This window comes from Melospiza georgiana, chromosome 3, assembly GCF_028018845.1.
Source record: "Melospiza georgiana isolate bMelGeo1 chromosome 3, bMelGeo1.pri, whole genome shotgun sequence".
NCBI classification, from domain to species: Eukaryota; Metazoa; Chordata; class Aves; order Passeriformes; family Passerellidae; genus Melospiza; species Melospiza georgiana.
The window spans coordinates 6467736-6476418 of NC_080432.1; the positions used below are offsets into that span (position 1 = coordinate 6467736).

General features: G+C 45.3%; 1 protein-coding gene across 1 annotated transcript in view; it reads left to right on the plus strand.

Annotated features, from left to right (window-relative positions):
* Positions 1-8683, plus strand: part of ATG5 (autophagy related 5) — a 156337-nt gene that overhangs the window by 90392 nt on the left and 57262 nt on the right. The gene's annotated exons all lie outside the window — the stretch shown is intronic.

The following is an 8683-nucleotide window of genomic DNA, read 5'->3' on the forward strand; positions in this document are numbered from 1 at the left end:
CTCTTGAAAGAGGAGGGATAGATGGAGGGGCTGTCATGGCCAGAGACTGAAGTGCTGCCGAGGGAGAATGTTTTCCACTGGCTGTTACCCAAAGATTTGTGCATTGCATGGAGCAAGTCACTCAGCCTGAATTTTCACAGGTCATGTAGTGTAGTTATCCCTGGTTTGTGCTTGGTTTGAAGGTGCTCAGGATTCCCAGCTGATCCCTGAGGTTAAGATAAGCTAAACTGAAATAACATGTGGGATAAACTGCCCTGAAATTCTGGGCGCCCAAAGAGAATTTTTGACTTTAAACTCCTGTGTCTTATTTCTTTTTCAGTCCTGCCTAGGGATACCACCTCTCTCTCCCAGGTGAAGCCTTCTGCCATCTTTCAGTGGGTCCACTGAGAGCACTCAGAAGCAAATGGCCCCATCTGGAGTGGGGCAGGAGCACAAAGGCCAGAGCCATGTAGCCAGAAAGGAAGATAGGGTGACAGGAATGGCATCCTGGCATCCCTTCCCTGTCCCATGCAGGATGAGCATTTCCTGCCTTGTGCACTGAGCAAGGTACAAGTCCTGTGGGAAAACCAGTGTGTGATCCTGCAAGCAAGGGCTGCTCCTGAAGCTATGTGTGGACAAGCTTAATTAATTCTGTCTCCTTTTTTTGGTGCTTGACATTTGAACTTTGCTTGCAGTGCGGTAATGGAGGAGAGAGGTGAGTGTGTGTGAGCCAGTGAAAGTGGTGTCAGCATTTTGATTAGAACAAGGTTTCCATTCGATGCAGACACATGTCCAACCTGGTACCTGTTTGTTTCCAAGTGATGTGAAGGCCCCCTCAGTTCAGCACACGTCTGGGGGCCCAGGCTTTTAATAGCATGTAATATTAATTTCTGGCAACAGATGAGAGTTAATACATTATGTTTAAATCTGGGATGAGTTGTTGACCAGCTGTGGTCTGTGTGCAGAGATACCAAATGCCTTTCTTTGGATAATGTCAGTTCCAGCCTGCAAAGCACATGTGGGTCAGAGGCAGGACTGAAGACCAGCAAAATTAACCCATTTAATCTTACGGAGCCATGTGTCTCCTGCAGAGCATTTGGTGCAGTTATCCTCTAATGATTTACGCATTTCAGAAAGTTCTGGGTGAGATGGCTCTTTTTTTCAGTGCAGCATGTCAGTCAGTGCTGGTGGGAGGTTTCTGCCCTTGTGTCTGCACCAGAGAGGTAAATTAGGTAAGCAGAGGCATGAATTATTTGCATGAAGCTGAGATGGCGAATGTGTTATCTCAACAGCAGAAAAGGAAATGGTTCTCTATAGATTATTAGTTACTGAAAAAGCAAAGGCATGTCTTTTGTTGCCACCACACCACTGGTCTGACTGTTGAATAGATATGGATCAATATCTCCCCTTCCTCTTCAACCCCTTTGCTCTTCACATTTTCACTTGGGCTGAGGTGAAGAGGTTTCACTTTAATTTATGTCATTCTTGTATTGCCAAATGGCATGCCAGCGCAACCGATCCGGGTGTGATCTGACTCTCTGTTGTGTGCTCTCACATGCAATGCCCTCGTGGGAAAATGCTGAGAGAAAATGGAAATTTAAGCTGTGCACCTAGCCACTGTGGTTTTTTGGGTTTTTAATAGTGCTTTGTTTGTGAGGTCCTTTGGGCAGAGAGAGTTTGTGTTGAGTTCAGGGTAGTCATAGCCCATAAGTGAGGATTTCTAAATATTATGATATTGCAGATGGTACTGTAAGCAACTTGTTCTCTCTATGAACAACAAACTATGTGCAGTTACAGATCAGAGGATCTCAAAACAAGGTACAAATATTAGTCCTACACCACAGCCTGAACAAGTCTTGTACCTATTCTACAAATGAGTTGGGTGCTGTATGGGAAGGTCAACTGACTTGTTCCAGACCTCACTACTAGTTAGTGGAGGTGCCAAAACCAGAGCACAGCCATCTTAGCTCCAGGGTCCTTGTTTTCATTGTTTAGCTCTGGCCTTGAAGTACTGAAGTTTTTAGATTAAAAATAAAAAGTTTGTCTTTAAACCTCCATTGTTAGATAACCTCCATTGTTAGATATTCCCCTGTGTAGATACTCATCACTGCCTTAGTGTTTAGATTGATCTAAATAATTACACTGAAAATCAGTTTTTAAAAAATGTAGTAAGAATGGCATCAACTGGTATTCCCACACTTAAACAACCCGAATCTGGGGTAAATGAGAACCCCTGTGACTGAAGTCTGTGTCTGAGTCCATCTCTTAATATATTTTTGAAGTCAGACTCACATGGGGTGAGGCATTTCCTTGCGGCTAATGAATGCAGAGGGAGATAATGGGCAAGAGACCAGTGGCAAAGAACTGAGATTTAGCATGTTCAAGTCTAACAAGGCACTTATAGTGTTTTGCAGGGGTGTGTGCTGCTTCAGGAAATGGGTTTAATGGTCAGGGAGGGCCCTTGTTTTCCAGCCTTCTCATTTTGGATGAGTAGCTAAGATTTTGAAGGAAACTGGAGAGCACTCTGCCTCCACTAAGGTTTGTCCCCTCTGCTCCTCAGCCTGCCTCTCTGTTGGGTGCTCTCTAGCAGGGTAAGGAAAATTCTGCCCTACACAGCAGAAAGGCTTGAGCCATGCTGCCCATGCTCAGCAGCTCTTGAGCCACTCACATCTGCAGCCACTGCTCCACCTCATCTTCTAGGCTGCTTTTTGAGGTCAAGCAAGACCAACAACAGTGCAGCAAACAACGCAGTCATTCCTGAATATTGTATCTGGAGGGGATTACAAACTCAAGTAGATGTGAGGGAGGAAGGAAATCTACATACAGTTGCTATGTAGGTCATAACTTCATCTTAGAAATACTTGGGTGTTTTATGAACAGTCTCACAGTGATTTGTGGCATGTGGCTCCCAAGGAGAGCAATGGGAACTGGGCTGTCCCGCTGGAGCTGTGCTGAACTCCTCCTAAACAGCTCCTCTCAGTCACAGCCCAGGTAGGGACAGCAGGACGGCCAGTACAGACATTGGTGTGTAGTCTAAAAGCTGGGTGTTTATAGCAAACACATGTAAAGACACCAATGCTCATTTGGAAATTGATGCACACTGGGCACAGGTATTACTGTTGAGACCACAAGCCTTTGGAGCAAAGCTAAAGCTGCTTTTCAAGGGCCATGGATGTAGCTGCCCTGCCCTTCCATTGCTGCCATCTCTAATCATGAGCACAATTTTGGTCAGGGACTTGTGGCCAGTCTTGCTCAGGGCCAGCCCAGGGAGGAATGGGGATGGGCAAGCACATCCTGCAGCTGCCCAGTTTGTATCTGCCAGGCTGTGCCCCCAGTACTGGGACACCAGTGCAAGGGAATGGGGCTGAGGCAGGATTTTAGGACAAAGGGGATGTAGGAAAAGAGCCCCAGCCCTGGGATCCTAGCTCTGCTAGCTTGGGCCTGTCTAGGGCCTCTCAGGGTGGCACCAAGGTTGCAGCTCTTGAGGCTTATTGCCCCACCGATTGGGTTGTGAGGGTTTTGCAGATTGGGATGCTCTGCTGAGAAAAAGCCCTTTGGTTGTCACCTCTCTCGTTTCTCTGTGCCTAAAGTGTATTTTCTCAGTTTGCTGTGTGAGGGGGCTGGGTGCACTGTGAAGCAATTTGGATTCTGCATTGATAAGGCAAGTGCAAACTGTCCCCGCAGCTCTCGAGAGCAGAATCAAACTGAAACTTACCACTCAGAGTAGAAAGCACATAACACCCACAGCTACAGACATGCACAAATTGCTGTAATATAGGTTAGAAAAGGAGCCCTGTTCTGCACCCTCTAGTCTCATTAAAAACATGCACACAACACCAAATCTTCACTGAATGAGTACAAGCACCAGCACATGATCCCTCCTAAACACCCAACTTACTTGTAACGGCTTATTAAAAAGGCAAATTTTCACTTTTCATGTATTCTTGCACCCCTTAGCACCTGGTTGCAGTTTCTACAGCATTTTTTAACTTCTGTTTTTTTCATGACTGGTTGAGAGTAAAGTGAGACCTCTCTGGGACACCACCCAGCCTGGTTAACTGGGTCCCCACCTAGGGACATGGCTCCAGCGTGGCCGGAAGAAACCAAACTTCTCCCTCTTAGTAAAGCCCTTCTGCAAGGAGCTTTAAGGCTGACAAGAAGAGCAGATCTGGTCTGTAAAGATGTACAGAACCTGTTCTGTAAAAACAAAAGGTCATCACAATACACAAGGTAGACTAAGAAGGTGAAGGTGGGGAAAAAATGTTTCCTGGGGTTCACAGAGGGACAGTTCTCACACAGAAAATTTTGCCATAGGAAAGCTCAAGGGAGACTATAATATCCAAGAAATCACATTCAAAATGCTGCCTGCCACACTCCTCTTCCTGCCCAAAAGCTGACCACTGCTTTTAAGTTAGGATTTAGTGTGTAAAACTTACTGGTATCACATTGTGACAGCTGTCCTCAGCGCAGGTGAACTGGGAAAGAGGTTTTCAGCCTCTGATTTTGCTGCGTGTGGTTTCAATATTGCAGGAATTGTTTCTCTTCCCAGCACAGTGTGGCCACTTTAAGGCAGGAATGCTGTAAGGAATCTTACTTGGTCCATGGATAAGGAAATGATCAAGGACTTGCTTATTCACAATTAATGGAGAAAAAGAGCTGAAAGCCTTTATTAATCATTGCACAATAAGGAAGTCATACTGGTTTTGCTCCCTTCAATAGGGCTATTTGGTCACACCTACCTAAGTGGTTTGGCATCCCAACCATCTCTCCTCAGCGTGCAGCTGAGGAGGAGGAGGAGGAGGAGGAAGGAAGGAAGGGCCTGGCTTCAGCACCACCAAGGTGCCTGGCTGACAGCTCACAGGGAAGAGAGAACTCTGAGTGTCCATCTCGCTTTCCTCAAGGGCTTGGCATCTCTTTTTAGAGATCTCTGCCCAGAGAATTGCTGGGAAATGTTCCCCAATCTCTTAAAAATGGATGACAGCAGAGTCATGCAGTGTGTCAGAAACTCTGTCACTGAGGGCAGTTGGTACAAAGGTGGCCTTCACTGGTGTGCAAATGTGTTCTTTGCCAGCTCTTCCATGTGCTTATTGGGAGAATGGGAAGGGCAGCAGACATGCTGGTTGCAGGATGGGTCTGTTTCAGCATCTCATGAAAAATTAAACACTTGTGATTTTGGGAAGTGCCACATCTTTGACAAAAGCTCTTGTTTTTCTGCTGTTCAGGTGAGACTGTGCTGAAGTTACCAGAAAGTCAACCTGAGCTCCCCACATCCCAGGCCAGGCAGCTGTCTTTTCCCTGCCAGCCTACCCCAACCCTGCACAGAGGAGGGAAACCTCCCTGTCAGTGCCAGGGCGGCTGCTTTGATGCTGTCAGTGAGTTTTTCTTTAGCCACTGTGACAGCCTGTGTTTTGCAGATACCTGCCCCATGATGGGCACATTCCTCAGCCGCACCGCATCCACTCAGCTCCGGCTCATGCAGTAATTAGACAAGTGTTTCCTGGCTGCCTTTAATTACAGCCACAACTATTTCCCTCACTCTAATGTAACACCTCTGAATGACAGCAAAGGTTCTGGGCCGCATCCCAGACGGTCCCAGCACGTGTTGAGATGCGGTCGAGCACTGGCAGACACTGATTGGAACCCAAAGGGCTCATACCCCCTCAGTGAGTCACATTTTTCATTTTCGACCTCAAGGCCATAATTGCCCTCACTGGGAATTAGCGGTGTCTCCCAGTACCCAGCCGAGAAGCACTGGGCTTTATAAACCAGCCAGAGGGGCAGCAGCATCCTCCCTAAAATCCATGCTTAAGTCTATCTCAGCTGTAATTCACCCTGTCCTGTGGCGAAGCAGCTCAGCTGGCAAGGCCACACTGCCCAACACGTTCAGCCCCTCAGCATTTTCACACTGACACAGCAAGATGGGCACCAGGCCCACCTGCCCACAGGCTGCCAGCGGCCCTGTGCCGGGGCACGCGGTCTCGCAGGGCCGCGTTTGTGGCAGCTCCCAAACTGATGAGCTTTCCCCCCAGCCCAGCCCCTTGCTAAGGCTGTTGTGGTTGTCTGACCTGGTGGTGGTGGTGTTGCCATGGCTGAATCCCACTGTAGCGCTGCTTGGAGCCCTCAGTGGCTCCCGGGGCTTGGGGCTGCCAGGAACCAAGGCAGCAGCTGCCGCGCTCGGCCTCGCGAGGCTGTGATCTATAACGTGCATTGTCTTTTTATGTAATGCGTTTTATTAAACATCTTCTAAAGCTTACAAGTGTCCCCAGGACATAACTCTCCAGCACAACATAACGCTTTGCCAAGTAATGAAGTATGATTTATGGCGGTAATGGTTATCCTATGTTTTTTTAAAAAAATTATTACAGCAATAGCTCTGTCGAATATAGGAATATAACATGCTGCATTTGGCACGTTTATGACAACAGTGCTCTGGTTTTCTTAACTCCACAGTTCGGTGTTGGCAGTATTTCAAATTCTTGAGACAGATGTTTAAATGAATTTTTTTAAGAGGACAGTGAAATACTTTTAAAACATCATACGGCGCTGAGTGTCTCAATATGTGCAGGAACGTTATTTCTTTAACATTCAGGTAGGGCAGGGCAGCACATGGCCTCTCTGGTTTAGATCTCACGGTAAATGATGGAAGTAGCAAATGTTGAATTAGGCTTTCTGGGGCATCCTGGCCTGCTGTTACTCTTGGGCTGAGGTGGGGAAGGAGGGGCGGACACTTGACCTTCCCCTGGATTTAGTGCAGTGTTCACATCTCCTTTGTGAGCACTTACACCAGATCCACATTTGTTTTGAATGCAGTTCCCACCATGCTGAGGCAGGACTAAGTGGTCTCACACTGACATTTTGAGTGTGTCATTGTGGTCCCGGTGGTTACGGTTTCAGGCCAGAAATGACAATCATTTGGAAAAATGTAAATGAGAACTCTGGTCATGTATCTCTGAGGCAGACAGCATTCAAGCATTTCCATTGAAACACTGAAAATTCTTGGCTTTTTTTTTCTAAAAAAAGGTACTGGCTGAAATTGAGGAAACCTCTGTAAGAAACGAAGCCAGGGTGTTCAGTTCTGGCATCACTGTTTGCACCTTTCAGTGAAGGAAAATCAGAACCCACAAGGGCAGGGACAGCATTGCTGAAGACACCACTGCCCTCAGTGTACCAGCACTGGGGCCACAACCACCCAGCTGGTGCAGAGAGATTGAAGACAAGGGAAGCATCAGTAAAGCAATGAACACTTATATTTAATTTACATTTGACAATTTGCACATAAATAATGATGTAAACCAATACGTAAACATATAATAGTTTGTTGTTCTAGCAAAGTAAAAAGCCTGTTAACTTTGGTCAGAGTCTTTCTTAAGAGAGACAAAAAAACCCCCAAAAACACTGTTGATTGTTGCTACATTCACATGTAAAACGTCTAAGGGAAGGGGGAAACAGTAAAGAGAAGTAACAATTCTTAAAGCTGATGCATATAAATTCTTGTAAATTTTGTATCAAATACAAGAAAGCACTACAGGCAATAATAGGAAAAGTGTGTGTCCAGTGACAGAGTAGTGATACTTTGGTTTATCCTACAATTAAGTACTATATTTATGAACTATTGCTACATTTAAAAGATGTCAGCCTCATAATTTGCAGGAGTGGAAATGTAATGAACTGGAGTCCTTCAAACGGTGTGTTTAGAGACTTGTATTTCAGGATTGTTTGTTTTTTTTTTTTAACAGAAGGCATTAAAATGAAGTTTGCTGGAAAAAAAAGACCACCGAATCCTGAATTGTTGAGGTGGACTTCTAAAAAATTTTTTTAAAAACATAACCAGACAAAAAGGGATACATGGTGGGGAGGTGTGTAATAATGCTAATAATGTTCTTGTGAGTTGACTGTGCAACTCGTTAGTGGCAGGCACAATGAGACAAGGGCCTTGTCCCACCTGACTTCCACACTGCCTTTACTGTGATTTGTGACCACATCAGACACGGGTCATATTTGGCTTCATTTCAAGTTCTTTCTTACATTTTCTGGCTGGCTGTTGACTGACCACCAGCCTCCTTCCCCCCCAGTGCAGACTGCCAGGAGAGCAGGGGACTGAAGGAGCCCTGGCCTGCAAACAGGGTAATTCCCACCAAATTCACTGAGATGCCACACGTGGATGCATGATGATGTCATTCACGTTTGCAAGTTCAGCTGTGCATGTGTATTTGCAAGTGATAAATGCCTTGGTTCAACCTTCTGGTTTTGAGGTCATTGGTTATTTGCAAAACTGGGATAACATTTGATTTTCACACTTAGATGAAAAATAGGTTTTATTACATGGTTTGGCTCACAACTTAAGTGGTATAAATATATATACATATACATATATCGTATAGTGGTATAAATATATCTATAAATATACATGTATTCTTTGCTACACCTCAAACGTCACCATATCATCTTTGGGCTTAGCAAAACAAAAAGATAAAAGGACGTGCATTCTATCTTTCCCTGTGCACATTTTGGTTTCTTCTCTAAAGTAGCAAAGCATTTAGGTAAAACAGCATTGTCTGCACCACTGGACACAAGCACTGAGGTAATTGTTGTTCAACAACTTTGCAATGCCCTTTTCTTCTTTAATTAAATTAACCACAAAATGTACAAACACAAATACTGAGAAAAATCTGAGTCGTACAGGAAGGAAGAAAAAAATTATGTG